Raw genomic sequence first — 18,531 nt, 5'->3', positions numbered from 1 at the left:
TGTGTGTGTGTGTGTGTGTGTGTGTGTGTGTGTGTGTGTGTGTGTGTGTGTGTGTGTGTGTGTGTGTGTTTGGAGGCAGGTGAGAGAGAGTCGTCCATGCCGAAAGCAGGAGGGGGGAGGAGGAGGAAGCTGTTTTATTTTCTACTGTGAGGGCCTGTTGCTAATTAATGTTTCTTGGTCGGTTTCTGTCGGAGCTGAGTAATGTTTTTGATCTTTATGCCTGATAACTGCATACCTAATGAGATTTCAAAGCTGGTGGAGATGGGAGTTGCTGCTCCCTGCAATTATTGACAGATGCCTTTTCTCCGCCACTGGCTGCCGCGCCATAAATCCTTCCTCAGTAATGAGCTTGAGAAGTGCCACCCTGCCAGTGAGCTAATGAAACCGAGCGAGGGGGGCCGTGTGTGTGTGTGTGGGTGCAAAAGAGTGCATCACACTCCTCTGACACATTTTTTTCTCTTTAAATGCACTCTGCAGATGTCAGCCACCTCGGCTGCCAGAGAGAAAGGAGGCAGGGGGAAGACGGCAAGCCAGGAAAAAAGCGAGACAAAGCCCGAGTTTGGGTTCAGGTTACAGCCCCGTGTTCAGGCCATTTGTCTGCGTTTGCCTGTTTTATTTGAAATACTAGCATCTCTGTTGCCAAACAGCACTGTGATTGATACCCCCACCCCCTCCCCGCCTGCGATTGATACCCCCCTACCCCGCCTGCCTGCCCATATCCACCAGCAGCTTCTCCACCTTTAATTCTCAATGAGCCCTTCTTCTTCTTCTTCTTCTTCTTCTGTGTCAATTAAGAAAGAGTCAGCTGCATAGATAAACACCTGATACAACCAGCAGCCCCCCCCCCCACACACACACACACACACGTGATGCTGGGCTTCAACTGAATGCTGGAAAACCAGCTTCACAAAAACTGCAGACGTGTTGGCCGTGCTCGGTTTGTAGAGGTAAAATGTGACTTTTAGTCTTGAATATTTTAGTCACTAACCCTAAACCCAGCGCCCGGTGTTCAAATCCAGTGAAACCAAATCCAGAAATCTGGTCGTTCACAGGAAGACCAGGATTGTGTGATCGTAGAAGATCAAACTGGATCCAGTCGGAGTTGTTCTCTGCGTTTAGCAGGATTAATATCAGTCCTGATCCCAGCAGAGGACTGGATCCAGACTGGGTCACAGGAAAGATGAAATAAAAACTGGAAGTGTATCAAACGGCTTTATATTCAGTAAATGATAACTGTTTTCATAGTCAGTTTATTATGATGCTCTGCACTGTTCATAGATACATGTAAGATAAATGTGAGCTGTGTGGTAAAATCAAGGTTATGAAGTGAGAGTTTAAATGTGGTCACAGCAGTTGAGTTTGATACCCACATAGCAGACATAATGACTGCACAGGGCCATTTATATGGATACACCGTAATTGTAAATAACTCATGAACGAATAAAGTTAGGTTGAAACCAAGCACACCATTGTTTTTCTTGTGACATTACCAATAAGTTTGATGTGTCACATGGCCCTCTTCCTATTGAAAAAACAAAAGTTGTATCCAAGATGGCCGACTTCTAAATGGCCACCATGGTCACCACCCATCTTGAGGAGTTTGCCCCCTCACATATACTAATGTGCCATAAACAGGACTTTAATATCACCAACCATTCCCATGTTATTATGTATCCATATAAACGGCCCACCCTGTAGGATGACAAACAAGGTGAGGTGAACACGGCTGTGGATAAAATAATGAATGTATTGCTAATTCAATATTCCATGAAATATCTGTTAATATCAAATTTATAATTCATTCATTTTGTTAGTTTTGGTGCCACTGGCATTGAAAGTGTCGACGATCCAGATTTAATCCGTAAAGTCTATACCTGGGGCAGATCGACTCTTTGAGCGATCGTGGCTCAAGAGTCGGGCGTTCGTCTTGTAATCAGAAGGTTGCTGGTTCAAGCCCCGGCTCTGTCGGTCGTTGTGTCCTTGGGCAAGACACTTCACCCGTTGCTTTAGGGGTGGGGGAAAAAATGGATACTGTGTAGCATGGTGATATTTTGTTTGCTAATAATGTATCGATACAGGGACAGCAGAAATCGATATTTTGTTACAAACAATTTTTTCATGGACTGGAACATGCTCTGACTTATTTTAATTTAAGACATGTTTTATTTTAATTAAGTTTAAAACTTTTTTATTTAATGTAAAATTATATTTTGTTTTAATTTACTTTCAAATTCTTCAGTTGCTGAAGGGGCTGCATAGTTTTCATAAACTGCATAGTTCAGAATAGCTATAATTGTACCAGATGGTTGATTCAGTTAAGTTGGACTAGACTGTAATACAAACCGTTCAGTTTGTCAACAATAAAACTGAAATGAGAGAAAGACTGAGTGTGAGACTTTGATATTAGAGAAAATGAATGTTGATAAAGTTTACCTTTATGTACAGAATCTGAATATCGCAAAATATTTTAAAAAAATTGCAATAATATCGTATCGTGCGTTAAGTATTGTGATAATATCGTATTGTGGGATGTATGGTGATTCCCACCTCTACGTTGCCTACTGGTGGTGGTCAGAGGGGCCGGTGGCGCCAGTGTCCGGCAGCCTCGCCTCTGTCAGAGCGCCCCAGGGCAGCTGTGGCTACAATGTAGCTGCCATCACCAGTGTGTGAATGTGTGGATGACTGGATGTGTAAAGTGCTTTGGTCCATTGGGACTAAGTAAAGCGCTCTACAAACACAGGCCATTTACCATTTGACGTTTTCCATGGAAGCATAATTTTTATCCGGATTACACCTGAGCTGTTGCGTCCTGGACTGCCAGCACTGGATGGTGCTGACTAAAGGTAGCGTGGTCTGGGGCTCTGCAGCTACTTTCAGACACATAAATCTGCATATGAATAATCAGGATGCATCATGGGTAAAATTCAGTCGGGTCCAAAGTGTTTCTGTGGTTCTGAAATGAAGCAAACTTAGATTTCAGCTTAAAACACAAAAGTGTGATTTCCCTGCAGAGACCGTGTACAGGTGTGTGTGTGTGTGTGTGTGTGTGTGTGTTGCATGTATTCGGAGGCCTCTGAGAGCCGAGTGTCGCTGCCAAACAGTCGATTTCCCCCTCTCGTCGTCCGCTCCATACATCACAGACCCGCCCTTCTCTCCTGACACAGTGACGCGTGTCATTTATCAAACACGGCCTTGCCAGGCCTCGTGTGTGTGTGTGTGTGTGGGGGGGGGGGGGGGAGATCTCCTCCAGGAGAGGAGGAGGAGGGTTTGATTCCTCTCGTGGTGATCAGAGAGGAAACAGAAACGTTAAACGCTGTTTTACGTGCTTGTGTTCTTATTGAACATCATGAATAATTACAGCTTGTAGCTACGTAAACCTCCGTGTGTGTGTGTGTGTGTGTGTGTGTGTGTGTGTGTGTGTGTCCTCTGATTCAAAGGGAGGCCTTACAGGAGGAAGATGGATGCTCCTTAAAAAGAGCCTGTTGATGGATATGAATCTGGCCCCTCGTTCATCACTGTTACATTATTTAGACTGGATCCCTGCAGAGCTGTAACCCGACACGCGGGGGTGGGGGGTGTATATGAACTACAGGAAGAGCAAGATTAAAGGTGTGAGCAGCCACAGCAGTCGTGATTGTGACTGAACACTGCGACCTGATGCTAGGCTGCATGTTCTCCACGCGGCGGTTCTCTGGGTTCTCCGGCTTCCAGTCCAAACACGAGCTGGGGGGGTTAGAGACTGAAGCTGCTGATGGACGAGAGCTGGATGAAGAGCTTGACGTGTCTAAAGTGCTTTGACTGGTTGTTACTGGGGTATATCGCCACGGTCACATGGATGCTGCAGCCTTGAGCTACTCTGGAGCGCGAGGACAGAAGTGTGTTTCCAATCCTGGACGCCGTGCTGTATTGTTTGTGTCTCTGTGGGCTCTGATTGGTCCCCGGGTTCAGGCTGTGGGCTCGGCCACCTCCTGGCCGTTTCTGTAGATTCACCGCTAACCCCGTGAGAGTTCTCGGTGAGAGAGGAAGTCCGCACGTAGCCTCCGTGGATCCTCCTCGCCGCTCCTTCCAGTGTTTTTTGGAGCGCCGCCTCCTCCCCTGCCCTCCGTCGCTCCCTCTCCCAGGTTTCTATAGCACCGAGGCAGACGTGCTGATTTATTGTGGCCATCCGTCTCTGCTCCTCATCCATCACGGGCCGTTGCTAGGCGATCATGGCAGCAGCTGTTTGCTTTAGAGTTCAACAGAGGGGCCGTCAGTCAGCGGCGGCAGGTGAAAAGCATTACCGACGTGCTGTTGTCACGGCGAATAATTAATCAAAGGCGGCAAAGATAATTAAAAAGATATGACCCTTGCTGCTGCCGCTTGGTCCCAGGTTTGTCCAGGAAAGAGGAGGAAAAAAGAAAAGGTGAGAGGAAGAGGAGGACTCCTCATCACTGCTATCGCTCAGTAGTTCTTTAAGATTCCTCCTGCTCTCGCGTGACCCCCCCCCCTCAGACGAGTGGAGTGAGTGAGTGCTGATAAAACAGGCTCTCCTGCTCTTATTAATTAGGAGGAGATGGGCTGGAAAAACCAGAGAAAGGGTTTAAAGAGGCTTCACGGAGGGATGGAGAGTGCTCTCAGAGTGCTGAAGATCCTCCGGTTCAGAGAGCTGAGAGTTAGTCGCTCTGCTCAGAGAAACATGATGTTTGCATTTAAAGATGGAGTCACGTGATTCACCGCGAAGGTGTCTGCATCTGCAGGTCTTCTGCCTGCTGCTCGTTTTGTTCTTCTGCAGACAGCAGAGCAGAAACATCCACCGTGAAGCGAGATCACCTCAGAACATCTGGAAGCACATCTGCCATCCGAAGACGAGCCGCTACAAAAGCCGTTTGGTTCTGAGTCTGCTACGTTTCCAGAAAATCAAGAACCTTTTCAGCGTCAACCTCCGCCATACTCAGAGGACCCCTGCAGAAACGGCGCTTTGCGTCCACTTTCAGACGTTTCTGTGCAAATTATTCTTTAACTGTTTAACAGCCAAAAAGCTTCCAAACATGCACACCTGTGGGCTGTGGGAGGAGACTCACCTGAACCTGAAATGTGTTCAAAGTTTTAGCTTCATTTACCGGATCTGTTATTTACTCCAACGCACACGGCGTGGAGCGCCCACAGTGTTCTTGTACATGTACGATATTCAGTTAATATTCAACCTGATTTCTATTTGTATTTATTTTCTGATACTGAACTTTAAAGGTAGAGGAAGCTACTGTAAGTACTGTGTGCACCTTGTTGTACCAGTGTAGGGGTGATACCGCCTTAAAATCAGAGCTGTGTAAGTAAAAGATGGCGGTTTGCTTCCCTCTCTCCGCCGAGCTGCTGTCACTGATGACGCTTCCTAATTTGAATCTGCTGAAATGAGGATCCTCCGTGCAGCAGTCCTGACTCAGCACGCATCAAATGTGAGCGCAGAAGTAGCCTCACGAGCTTTTATTCCCCCTGGAGATTCAAAAAGCACAAAATAATATAAAAATAAGTTTAACAGGAAGTAAAGTCGGTGGATGTGCAGCTTCAGTAACAACTCACAGCTTTAAGCAACAGTTCCTGCCACCATAGCAAGTATGATGCAAATAAAATGATTATTTCCGTTATTTCATGGTTCAGGCTCTGCAGGTCACATCGACGGTCCGGGTTTGTGTTTCGTGCACGTTTAGGGACAGACAGGAAGCCTTTCCCTGAGCGTGTGGGCTCATCTGGAAACGGCGCTCCGTCACCGTGCACGTGAAAACCGGTAACAATGAAAATGACTCGAATCATTCAGTGTTTGAATGTGAACGTTTCCCTCAGTGTGACCTGAGAGGAAAACAGTGGAGGCGCTTCGGTGTTTGGTGCCATCAGCTCCCACCTTTCCTTCCATAACATCCTTCAGTTTGCTGTCAGCACGTGTTTCCATACAGACTCAGATGTGAGTGAAAGAATGATGATTGTGGATTAAATGACTCCTTTTGGTGATTGTGTGTGTGTGTGTGTGTGTGTGTGTGTGTGTGTGCATTGCTGGTCTTTGTGTTGTTTCCGGCGGAGCTGGCGTGTCCGTGTCAGCTCTGCGATCGGCGTTTCCACAGTATGACGGGAAGCCCGCGGTGTGTTCGTGTCTGAAAGAGATTTGACTGAAAGTGTTTCGTGGAGTCTGTAACAAAGTGGGTGAAACGATGCTCACGGTGGGCTGGACAATAACTCAGAATAAAGTTATGGTTTGTTGTATCTTCACCTGAAGCTCAAACTGAGATGGCTTCATTCAGAAAGGTGGACGTAGACGATCGGGAGGTTTTGTGTAGGTGAGCCTGAGGCTCGTCACTGAGACGGGAACGAGCTGCTGCCTTAACAACCTCAGACGCTACTCTGACCTGACTCAAGCCTGCATCCTGCCACGTAGTTTTTTAAAGGTATTTCAGTTTTATTACAGTTTGAACTGTGAGCTGCAGGTGAATGCTCTATAAGACGTGGTCACATCAGCTGGTGACCTCTCTGAGAAGGTACTGCTGTGTCACTTTGTGTCATGGAGGTGAACCCTCTGCACAGCAGCGTGTGATTGCAGTCGGTCCTTCCCTCTGATCCAGGCAGACGTGGTTCATGTTAGCTCAGCAGCGAACACGAGTCAGTAAAAACCCGACAGCAGATTTTCTTCATATTCAATCACAAACCTGTCTTTGTGCAATACAATCTTATCGGCTTCAGGCAAAACGCCCGTGTTTGGAGCGTTTGTGGGAGGTTCCTGTGACCTCGCAGACAGAGGCCGGGAGGCGGGGTTGGAGCCGACACGCCCACACAGGAAGTCAGAAGCCCAGAGAGCGCGTGTAGAAATGCAGCGAGCGGCAGAGGTGGATGTCAGTTGCTTCAGTCAGTGTTTAACGTTTTGCTTCCTGCCTTTCTGTAACTCCAGCAGGAATGATTTCGCCTCGAGCTTCGCCCCGGGTGCTACTCGTGTCAGTGAACGCCACACACAGAAATGACATCTGCTTTACTTAGATGAGCACAACCCAGTCAAAGGACACGTGATTGGTTAACGAGCAGCCATCGAGTTATTGATCGATCGTTGGGTCTCCACATGCGGCTGGTTCTGTCTGAACACTGAAAAAATCTAATCTGGACTGAACCCGAACCAGGAATGTTTCTCAGGAATTATTCTTATCATGAAGTTCAAATTCCCGCTGGTCCTGTCACATCTGGAACCGGGGGTGTGCGGTGATCTGGTGTCGGTCCAGTCCTCGGTCCACGGCATGGATGAGCGTTACTTGGTTTTTCACGCTTGGGCACCGTCAGGTTTTCTTGTTTGAAACAAACTGTGGTCAGAGTCGACATCGACGATGCTTCCCGCGTGGGCTCGTTTCACTAACATGTGGGTTGGTGTTATGGTGATCTGATATCCTCGTGTTGTTCCCACATCATCATAATAAATGTTGTTCCAGGTTCAACATTGCAAGTGACCAATCACATTGTTGTGATTCATACTTTTGCGACTTCGGAAAAAAGCGCCGTAAAAAAAAAATCTACTTAACTTGCGAGAAGCCGCCGCTGTCCGCCAATCCAGCAATTTGAATTCTTTGCATTTCAGGATACTGTCCTTTAACAAACGGTTAGCATTGTGCATATTGTCCTTGCAACATGAATGATTCGCTTGGCTTGCAAAAGTACGTCACAACAATGTGATTGGTCACTTGCACTGTTGAACCTGGAACAACATTTATTATGATGATGTGGGAACAACACGACACGACGATATCAGAGCATCTGTTATGGTGAGGAGGTGCGCAAGAAAAACTCCCACACTAAGCTCCAATCACACACATTTGTTTTGGCGTGTGTCTGTGTTTTCCTGCTCGTCTGTTTCTTCCTGTTAAAAGAGTTTTTCCTTCCTTCTCTTGCTGAGTGCTCAAAGGGTTGTTGGGGTTTCTCTTAAAGCTGTGGGCGACTTAAAGGCGAGCCCTGATGACCAAACCAACAGCATATTTTGGGTTAAACTGATTTGGTTTGACAGATACACAAACTTTAGAGGTTTGGGTGGAGCATATGACCAACATGGTGCTGAAGGTGGTTAAAACCCACATGAGAGGGCAGGTACGGCGCTTGTTTTCCTGCTGTGACGTCTGTCAGCAGTAATCTGATCGATCGTCTCCTCCGACATCCAGCGGGAGAAACATGGAGTTACGGAGCATCTGGAGGCTTTAAGGCATCATAACTTCACACTGGATGTAAATATTTGTATATAAAAATTAATGAGCATCGTGGAGGAGATGGTTTTGTTTGGTAGAGCACAAAGCATAAAATTAAAACTACTTACAGCAGTCTTTTTCCTGTAAATGAAGTCCAGCTCTTCAGTGAAACGTCTCATTCATCAGCATCACAGACACCAAATTAATGATGTTTCTTCAGTTTGAGCACAGATCGTCTCCTGATGGTGCAAATTTAAAAATCTCTGCATCCTCTGGACAAATGTGACCCAGTGTCCCGAGGTGCAGTTTGATGTGGACGAGCCTGTGAAAGCTTTTTTTAGGACACCACAGCAGGTTTGGTGAAAGAGAAGGGATTTCAGGGGAGGGGAAGCATTAATGCTGGCGCCGATATATCACAAACACATCGGCGTGGCAGGTCGGTTGTTTTTCAGATATTAAGTAATCCCACGGTAGCAACGTTCAGACAGACAAGCCTCCAGTCACATGATCACCTGACTGCAGGAGTGATCATCATCCTGACAGTGGAGCGCCAGACCGAGGCCTCCACGTGAGCAGATGTGTTCATCGTAGACGGCGTTTTGTGCATGCTGCTCGGTTTAATTCGTACGGAGCTCTGCAGGAACAGGTCCGAACACCTCAGGCAGCTTCGCTGTCCCTCACCTGGATTTCTGATTTCTGAAGTCTTTGTTTAACACGAGCTGTAGAAACAGTAACTCCATCCATCCATTCGCTTCCGCTTCTCCTTTTCAGGGTCGCGGGGGGTGCTGGAGCCTATCCCAGCTGTCATAGGGCGAGAGGCGGGGTCCACCCTGGACAGGTCGCCAGTCTGTAGCAGGGCCAACACACAGGGACAGACAACCATTCGCACTCACATTCACTCGCACATTCACACCTAATGACAATTTGGATTATCCAATTAACCTATCCCCACAAGCTGCATGTCTTTGGACGGTGGGAGGAAGCCGGAGTACCCGGAGAGAACCCACACAAACACGGGGAGAACATGCAAACTCCACACAGAAAGACCCCGGCCTGATGGTGGAATTGAACTCAGGACCTTCTTGCTGTGCGGCAACAGTGCTAACCACTGTGCCACCGTGCTGCCCAGAAACAGTAACTCTGAATGTTAAAGCTTGTGTTGCTAACATGCTAACTCAGTTCAGAAGTCTAACTTCCTGTCAGCTCTCTGAAGGTGAGCCACAGTTTTCTGAAGGTTTGTGGTCACGGAGAGACGAGGACGTCCAGCCAGCAGCATGAAATCAAATGAAACAGACATCTAAGCCTCCATGCACACGGGAGTGCTAGTTTGTTAGACACACAGCTGTATGTTACTGCTTCACCTGCAGCCTGGTCACACACACACACACACACACACACACACACACACACACACACACACACACACACACACACGCACACACACAGGTCCCACTCTGACATCATCTGTGTGACATAAAAGCACTCGGTCTGGTGTTTTCTGGTCTTCAGGGTCTCATTACATGATTAAAAATGGCGCTCTGCTTCCTGACATCATTCATGGCTGTCTGTGTATTTACCACCACGCTGGAAACTACACACACACACACACACACACACACACACACACACACAGCGCTTTGAAACGGAAACCTCTCATACACTGATGAAGAGTGCTGATGGGCAGCGTGGACCGGAGATCCGTCACATGGCATGTTAGCAACATGCTAACGTGTTTTTAAAGCCGCAGCTCAGGTTTCTTTTTAATTGCTGCGTATGATGAAGGTGTCAGTGAACAGATCTGCTCATGTTCTGATCAGCAGGTGAAATCGTTTCAGTTTGACGGCCTCCACGTGTTTCCATCCTGCAGAGGAAACCTGAGAAATCAGAGCGGATTCAGCAGTTCGTCCTCTGAGACTCACCACCAACTGTAACGTGGCCCCAGCTGCTCTCTGCTGGGTAGCTTTGCATGACTTACAGTTCAGAATAAGACTATGTCTGATTTCAGCTGATCATAAACATACAGCAGCCATGCTTCGGTTTCTGCCTGAGAACAGGAAGCGCACTGGTGTCCTTTCTAGTGACTCGTGGTGGCTTTAGTTTCCTTTGAATCACAGGACACGTGTGTGACAGACGCGTGAGAGTAAAATGAGCTGCACAGCTGATGTGAGTGATGGAGATGTTGTTTAGTTTAATGGCGTCAGGAACTCATCTGTAGAACAATGTGCAGCACAGACTTTTCTAAAGGACACATGTCGGAGCTGAAACAGAATCAGCGTTCGTAATCATGGCGCCTGCTTGTTGCTTTGAGTCGTAGCAATGATGTGTCAACGTGTTTGCAGCTCGGAGAGGAGCGCGGCGTGAACCTGAACTGTGTCTGCAGACACCTGCAGAGCTGGAGGAGTTAAACTCAGGAGAACATCAGAACCCGTCACGATCAGGGAACGAGCTGGGACCAGATCAGTCTCCCACGTCAGCTGCACGAACCAAACTGTTGGAAAATCAGCTGTAAATTCAACGTTAGGATGACGTTTAATCAGGCGCTGCCCTCATGCACACCTTCACATGCATTGATGACCCTGTGTCTGTCATATCAAAGACGGACCTTCCACCATGGTGTCACCTCTTAGTAGCGACGCCTCCGTTTGTTTTTGGGGTAAAGAGCTTAGTTCTCCCCTGACGCTTGCTAGCTTAGCCATAAAATCCTAAAACTAGAGCTCCGCCTTCCTGGATGGTCTGTTAGTCCAGTGACCTCACAGCAGCCATGTTATTGGTCACATGATGTCATTAAAAATGCTACAAAAGGCTCCAACAGCACAAACTCTCTGAGTAGCAGCTACAGCCACCTGTGTCACCAGCTGCCTGTCAGTCAGAGAGGCCACGCCCCTAATAATGCAAACTAATAATTGCTCACTGCTGCCTCTGCAGAGAATTAGAGGAACTGCAGGCTCATGTGTCAGCCCTGGAGGTCGATGGCTGTCCGCTCCAGCAAACTCCTTTTTTCCACACTACGTCACGAACACGTATGATTCTGTAATGTGCGTAATTTTCTTTCCTGGTCAGATTTAAAATGATCTCTGTTGTTTCACAGTGAGTGTGTGTGTGTGTGTGTGTGTGTGTGTGTGTGTGTGTGTGTGTGTGTGTGTGTCGGCTTCACTAAATGAGCCCGTACACGGCGTGATGCTGTAAACATGCTAATATTTCTTAATGGCACACTCCTACATTGATATGCATGTAAACTGTGGACCGTTAACCCCCTCCTCACACACACACACACACACACACTGCTTGGCTCTCTGTTTTTCATTAATATCAAGTGATTGAGCGTAACATTAGCAGATAAAGCGCAGACTAAGATGACACGTAAGCCGTGGACGGAGGAATTAAAGTCTAATATAATCAGTCGGCCTGCGTGAGGAAAAGCCATCAGTCGTCACACGGCTGACATTTTGATTTCCGACGTTTCTGCAGAGCGAGCGCGTTGGATGGAGACGGATTTCTCTTTTAAGTAACGAGATGCACACGTGATCGTTCAAAGGGTTTCCTCGCACGGCGTTAAAGTCCCACACATGCGTGCAGAGTATCGATCTCTCAGGTGTTTGCGTGTCCGTCTCGCTGGTTATTTTCAGAGCACGTCACTTTTTATTAGCTTAATAAATCACATTTGTTGTCAATCAAGCAGCAGAGAATAATTGGATATGGTTGAAGCCTTGCGTGATGGATTATAAATCATTCAAGATTAAATTAAAAGATAATGCACAAACTTAATGGTTTGTGTTTTGCAGTCTAAATTGCCTCGCAGCAGAGCTGTTTTCCAGCTTTATTGCACGCCGTTTTTCTTTTCTTCCAAACTCGGCACATTTTACACCTTTTATTGCCTCCGTGGAACTTTTTCAGCCTCTTTACGTCCACGTTCGCCGCGCAGATTCCTTCGAAGGACTTCTTTTGTTTCATGCCCACATTCAGGAAGATGTCATTCTGTGTGTTTACATCCAGGCTGTAAGTCGAGCTCTACTGAGCACCAGAGAAAGGCATTATTTCTGCGAGGCGAGGAGGACTAAAGAAGAGCGGCGGACGCGGAGAACAAGCTCCGCCGTGGGTGCGATCCCACGCCCGCTGAATTTAAGTGTGTCCGTTTGCATTGGAACAGAGCGGGCGTTATCATAATCGCCTCCTGCCTACTTGACAGAACCTTAAAGTGATCCTGTCATTTTATTTACACCCTGGCCTCGCTGCGATTTACTCGGCAACACACACACACGTGCACACACGCTCCCCCGGCGAGCCGGGTCGAGTGGACTGGATGACATCTTTTGATCAGAGCTGTCCAAAGAGATCAGAGCAGACTGGCAGGTAATAGATACCAAGCAACTCCCCACACTCGCTGTGTGTGTGTGTGTGTGTGTGTGTGCACGTTTCCACATGCAAAAGCTCTGAGATCACCGCTGAAGCGAGAGCACGTTAGCTACACAGCTTTATCAGCTGTGCTGTCGTCATGGCAATAGTCAGCTGTGAAACCCCCCAAGCTCCAGACTGCTAGCAGCTATGAGGCCACGCCCCTTAATTCAGTTATTCTGTGACAGGTGTCAAAATTATCTTTAGAGAGCAAAACCGCTTTGTTTGTTTTAACTACGGGACCGAGCCGCTGTGGAGCCTCCGCAGGACGCCAGAGGAACTGCAGCAGTTGGTAGTTGCTTGGAGACCACAGGTGCTCCTCACCTGCTGATGGTGTGACTCCATGACTCCATCAGTCTCGCCTGAGGGATCAATGGCACGCCTCGCCACTTTAGGGCGCTCACTGCATGCAGCCACGCCCCTTTAACCACCCTGCGTGCACGTGCAGAAGGGCTATCCCACCAATTTGTCTGTGCATGTCAGATCACTATAATTAAGTGTTATTGATCGTGGATTCAATTAACTTCATTAACGTGGCTGCTCTGCTGACTGCGGAGGGACGTGAGGCAGGGAGAGGACGTGATGTCATCATGAAGCGGCGCTCCCCGAGCCGTGTCTCGTTATTGTTCGCTGAGAGACAACATGTCAGGAGGCTGGAGGGGGCTAAACGTGTGGCTGGACCAGCTTTAGGCAGCCGCTCGACGTGCTTCAGGAAAAGATGGTTAAAGTTCCACCGTCACCACATTAACCTCCTCAGACCCGAACTCTTCCACGGCAGCATTTTTAATTTCTCTTTGATATTTGGGCTGACTCGATGAATGTAAAAACAAAGAACTACCAGATTTTTTTTTTTATCTTATTTTTGTTTTTAAGAACAATCAGAGCCACATACGAGGATATTTGTTTAAAATGTAACAGTAGCAGGATAATGTCCTCGTGAGTGGACATCAGGCCCTTGTAGAGCACAATTCAGTATTTTGGTCTAAATAACCAAAAATGTGATGTCCACACATGTGGACGCAGGTCCGAGGAGGTTAAAGCTTTGTGTTGAGACAAGGAGGAACGAAAAAGAAAAAGCCGTTGGTGTTGGTGCAGAGACAGTCGTGCTCCCGTCGCGTTTCCTGTCTGCAGCGTGTTTACAGACTGATTAGGGCGGCGACGTCCGTTTTTCATCGAGCGCCACACACACCCCGCTTTGATCCTGAGGACGGGGGAAACTCCTCTTTCTGTCACGATGGAGTTCAACTACACACAAAGAAATGCTGATTATTGAAAGAAATGTGTCCGAATGACAGAAAAAGAGTTTCCTGTCCTTTAATTGTTGATCTGTTAGTCACTGTGGTGGAGACCATGGGGCGTCTTTATCAGCCAGAAAAGCTGGAAAAACTTATTAAATGCATTTAAAAGTCCAAAAATGTATGTCATCCTTCTCATTTTCCAAAGCTGCTTGGTGGACCGGATTAGTCTTGGCCCACTGTTTCTGTCTGACCCTGTTGAGCGGTTTCAGTTTACGAAGAGACACGAACATCCAATCAACTGAAGTTTGGGAGTAAAACCCAAAGAAGAGGACGACATGATTCATTGCACCCAAACTCCAAACGTTTGGTCCACGGACACACGGACATGAGCCTGTGGAAGCAAACTCTTTGTGTGCAGCAGATTCAGCACTTTAACATCGAGCCGTTGCACACTCGAGCATCAGGTCATAACTTCACCACATTTTGCTTTGTGAGCCGTATCTCCCGTTGAAGCGTTTTGGAGTTCAGTTCTGGAGTCGTGTGGAAACCTGAAAAACTGGAAAAATGTAGTCTTTTTTCTCCTCTCAGATCAACCAGCTTCTCCACCCTGCTGATCCTTCATCTGCAGCTTGCTCGGCTAATTAAAAGAGCACCTGCATACCTGCTGTGTTTGACCTCCTCGTACTGCAGCGTGGTATAGGTGTGTATGCGTGCTGATCTCAGTATCCTGGGTCACAGTCGAGCCCGAGCAGCAGCGTTGGGGATCATCTCGCCGTGTGTCCTCATTTTGTACTTCACTCCTCCTCCTCCCCCCTCCTCTCTGGTGTACATGGCTGATGCACCTGCAGTAAAATCAGAGCTGCAGGGTTTTGACCCCTCACACATGCCGTACACACGATGAAAACATTACAGTGTGATGTCACGGAGAAGACTGTAAAAGTCTTTCTCAGTATACATGAGGAAGTTTTCAGATGCTGCGTTTAAACTTTGGTCGTCTTACGAAAGGTGAAGGCCTGAAGGACTTGGATAGTACAAATCTGAATCGACGTCATGTCTTTAAACATCTCCTGCTGAGAAATTTAGAGAAGTTCATAATTCACTGAGATGATGCATCATCTTAGAGCTGCTCGCCTGTCTCCAGCCTTTCAGAGAGAGCACAGACTCAGCTAACTCATCAGAGGTGCTGCACGAGAACATCTGGACCTCCTGCAGGCTGCGTGTTAGGATAAAACTCTGACAGACTGAGGGACTGCTCAGAGACTCAGGAGAATCCAGGAGGAACCATTGGAAGAACCACAAACATCAGCAACACAAAGCCTTAAACAAGGAAGAACCACTGATCTTCAAATCTTATCGCCTTTGTTGCAGCTCTGCTCTTTGTTCCACACTTTCAAACTAAAACGCGGTTTCTCTCAGAGGCGGCTCGCCGTAATGCGGTTTCACGTGCTCTCGTTTGGCCGCGATGAGCGCTCTGGGCTGCTGTGGCTCCGCACGGTTCTCTTACACAGCTGTCGTTTGGGCGGATTCACAGCAGATGGTGAGCGCTCGTATGCACGGGTGGCGGCTTGAGACAGACGGAGAGCCAAGGAGGCTGAAACGCATTCAAATACACAGCTGCTTTATTGCAACAAAGGGCAGCGTTACCGCACGTGGTGTCGGTGAGAGGTCAGGTGACCGTACGGTTTAAAGCGCTCGCCGTGACGCGTTTAAAGCTTTTCAGGTGGATCCTGAAAACAAACTCCAGAGATCGCCTCGAGGCACAGAGCTGTTACACTGCAGTGCATACAGGAAGTGTGTGTGCGCGTGATGGCTCGGGGATATCTGTGTCTCTCTACATCTGTTTATCCCACGGCAGTGTCGTATCATCGCCGACGGCAAACAGCAGCCTGACAATGACAAAGACTCCTCTCTGTTTCACTGCTGATGCAGTACACACACACACACGTACACACACACACACACGTACATTACAGACACACACACACACACACACGTACATTACAGACACACACGTACACACACACACACGTACACACGTACACACGTACATTACAGACACACACACACACACGTACATTACAGACACACACACACACACACACGTACATTACAGACACACACACACACACATTACAGACACACACACACACACACGTGCATCACAGACACACACACACACACACACGTACATTACAGACACACACACACACACATTACAGACACACACACACACACACACGTACATTACAGACACACACACACACACATTACAGACACACACACACACACACGTGCATCACAGACACACACACACGATGCAGGTCGTGCAGGTATTCCAGGCAGGAAGTTTTGTTTGTGTCACTTTGCTCCGGTTTCGGTGTTTTTTCCCTGCTCAACAAAAACCCGTTAAAACCGTCTGAGCTACGGCGAGATTCGGTTAAAGCACGGCCGACGCTGTCTCAGCGTCATCGCCCCACTGTGACCAGTCTTTGCTGAACAGACAGCACGGGGACGTAACCTCATTGGCTAGAATAATCAGCTCAGAGACGGTGGGACCAAACCTCTGACGGTGTCTGCGGTTCGGTTTGGCGAGCATGTCAGAGCAGCTCATTTCTTAGGCTACGTTCACTCTGCAGGTCTTGATGCTCAATTCTGATTTCTTTCATCAAATCCGATTTTTTTGTCTGCTCGTTCACACGACAAATAAAATGCGACAGCAAACGCGCTCTAGTGTGAACGCTCAAAGCGGCCGCATGTGCAAAAGAAGACGTCACACACAACGCGCTCTGTTTAGACCCAGACCAACAGTATGTTTGACAGATGGCCCTTAATATAAAGACTTCGGACTTTACGTTTCCCAGTTTTGCTTTAAGTTATAAAGTTATTTTGTTATTTACATTTGTCCTAATAATGATCCTTATTGCTGTTTTAGAGGAGCGCTGCTTCTAGCTGCAGATTTCTGTCAGAATCTGCAGATTATACAGAACAAATAAAATGTTCACGTTTCTCCAACGTTGTCTTCCCAACAGTTTCACTGACATCGGGATGGCCAGGAAGCGTTCGCGATGTCTTCTCCGGCGCTGATAATTGGCGTCTGTCTTGTGTCAGTGACGTAAAAGACAGATTTAATGCGACATGACCATCAAACAGCAGCTTTCTAAAACATCAGATATGTATCGGATTCAGCACCACATACGAAAGTGTCCCAGGTTGGATTTGAAACTATCGGATTTGTGCCGTTCACACTGTCACACCATGATCGGATATGAGTCGCAGAGGGTCAAAAAGCCGGATTTGATGCGCTTTCGCCTGCAGTGTGAACACAGCCTTGGTGTCTGTGAAAGCGGTGGATTGTGGTTACAGATGCATTTCCTGTGTTTACACGCCAGGTCAGATGGGCGAGTGACAGCCCGTTACACACACACTCTCCTTCTGTATCTGTTGCGCGTGCGAGCACGCTCAGCTCGACGTGCACAGCGCGAGCGTTGCTCATCTGCTTCCCCTCTGATGGACTTATTAACCAAAGAAAACATTGGTAGCTGCACGGAGAGGCGACAGTGTGATTTGTCTTGATGCATCTCTTCTCTGTGTGATTTCCACTGTATTCTTCTTAAACTGGAGGGATTTGAATATAAATGGAGATCCTCGAGCCGTCTCCCTGCAGCTAAACTGTAAATAATAACTCTAAACTTTTTTCTAATCTTCTGTAATTGAAGCAAATGGGTTTTGCGGGGAGAGATTTGTCGCAGGGAAACGTACATACATTTTTTTTATTTACGAGGAGGCGAGGGCTGAGCGGTGTAATGAGTGAACATGCGTGCTTAATTTAAATGGCGAGTGTGTCTGTTAGGGAATGCATTAGAGTCTGCAGAAGAAGCGTAAGACATATTAATTGACAGACAGGAACCGCTGTCTCCGAGGTTGATACAAGTAATTTATTACTTCAGAAACGAATGCCACCGCCAGAATGTGCTTCATTAATTTCAAATTTAGTTTTAATTTCAAGCTGTTGCCCCTTGAGAAGAATAAGGTGGCAAGTTGTGTTTGAAGAGACATTTTTCGCCTCTCCCTCACTTCATCTTTCTCTTCCCATCCTCCGTCTCTCTCCGCCTGTCTCCCGCTGATTTTGTGCAGAACAAAGACCTGAGGGTGGAGGGAGGAGGGGCGGGGTGCTGACTCGGTTCCAATGAGAAAACAATGTCAGTGCGAGCACGAGTCCCGTTTATGGGAGTAAATCCTTCATCTGTGAACGATTGCACAAAGTGTGAAGCCCGTCGGCTCGTGCTGCCTCTCAACAGGTTCAGATGTCCTGAAGATCGAGGCTGTTTCGCTCACAGATACGCTGCATTTATTTGTTTGCTGCTCCAGAGAAACCAGTCAGGCCATGTACACGATGGATTTCATTTATCCTTATTCAAAGCAACACGCGCCCGTCATGATGCCCCTCACACACACTAAAGCAGGGGTGTCAAACTGCAGTCCTCGAGGGCCGCTGTCCTGAAACGTGTCCATGCGTCCCTGCTGCAACACACCTGAATAAAACTGACTGCATGCTGGTGTGGCAACCCAACACGTTCTCACTCCCAAAGCGTCACATTTTACGTTTTCGGCTACCCACCACGTTCCTAAATGACGACCTCGGAAAAATGAGGAAATATGAGAACCGTATGGACTCAATCTACACATGTTCGCTCTTTTTCTTCAAATCGCTTAGAAACACG

General features: G+C 47.6%; 1 protein-coding gene and 1 long non-coding RNA gene across 3 annotated transcripts in view; one reads left to right on the top strand and one right to left on the bottom strand.

Annotated features, from left to right (window-relative positions):
* LOC146526323 (uncharacterized) overlaps positions 1–18,531 on the bottom strand; it is a 90,694-nt gene that overhangs the window by 5,442 nt on the left and 66,721 nt on the right. The window lies entirely within an intron of this gene.
* tshz3b (teashirt zinc finger homeobox 3b) overlaps positions 1–18,531 on the top strand; it is a 34,351-nt gene that overhangs the window by 8,486 nt on the left and 7,334 nt on the right. The gene's annotated exons all lie outside the window — the stretch shown is intronic.

This window comes from Neolamprologus multifasciatus, chromosome 1 (genome assembly GCF_963576455.1).
Source record: "Neolamprologus multifasciatus chromosome 1, fNeoMul1.2, whole genome shotgun sequence".
NCBI classification, from domain to species: domain Eukaryota; kingdom Metazoa; phylum Chordata; class Actinopteri; order Cichliformes; family Cichlidae; genus Neolamprologus; species Neolamprologus multifasciatus.
This window is presented reverse-complemented; position numbering and strand designations above follow the sequence as displayed.